Genomic DNA, 996 nt, shown 5'->3' with positions numbered 1-996 from the left:
TTTGTATTTCGTTATTTTTACGTTTGTACAATACCCTTGGTATTTTATCTTTTATTTCTTTCCACACAGCTTCAGCGTAAATTTGAATTCTATTAACAAAACGACCAAGTTTCATATTTGTACTTTTTCAATTCACAAGAATTGGAGTTTCATCATCTCACACTGTCTGATGAAGGACATTCTATATAAGTTCATTCAAATGTTTATTCAGGATTTGTAGTGCGTGTAAGTAACATTTAAATAATTACTTTCATATGTTCTACCGGTTGTGTTTATAAATTTTTGTAATAGGGCTCTTTGGCTGCTCACTTTCCAGAGCAGTGTTTAGGTTAAGATAGACACCGGTGGATTTTAAATTTCTAACTATATACCTAGGACTGGAGTTTACTTATAGGCGTTTGTGTTTGTTGGCTAGCAACTACGCTAATGGTCTATTTTTAACTAGTAAAGTACCCCCTGTTTAGGACTTGTATAGGCAACACATTATACACATTCTTATCAATGTCTGGATAATGGATATGTCAATAATAATTATTACTGATTAGTGGCTAGACATTTGGTTTACAGAAATTTTGTAATGTAAGTGGTTTTTTGAGGTCTCTAAAATTTTAAATATTTGCTGAAAGTGACTTAATGATATACTGTTTCTGTTTTTAGTTCACACAAATACACAATGTATTATATCATGGTTTTCAAAACTGACATTTAATAATATGATGTAAGTACCTACGAGGAACTAGGAAGTCCAGCAATTAATGTATTGACAATTTTTGATAAGTCTATTTTATTTAAGACAATTCTACTGAACAAGTATACATTATAAATATTGCAATTCAAGTTATAAAAACATTAGTATTAAAGCGAATACTAAAACTTAAAAGGTAAGAATATTATTGTGGGTACATCATGTGATTTTATTGATTTATTAATTTAAAAGTGAGTTATCTTTATGACACTATGACTAAATTATATTGTCTGATATCATTATACTATATA

This window comes from Acyrthosiphon pisum, chromosome X, assembly GCF_005508785.2.
Source record: "Acyrthosiphon pisum isolate AL4f chromosome X, pea_aphid_22Mar2018_4r6ur, whole genome shotgun sequence".
Classification (NCBI taxonomy): domain Eukaryota; kingdom Metazoa; phylum Arthropoda; class Insecta; order Hemiptera; family Aphididae; genus Acyrthosiphon; species Acyrthosiphon pisum.
This window is presented reverse-complemented; position numbering follows the sequence as displayed.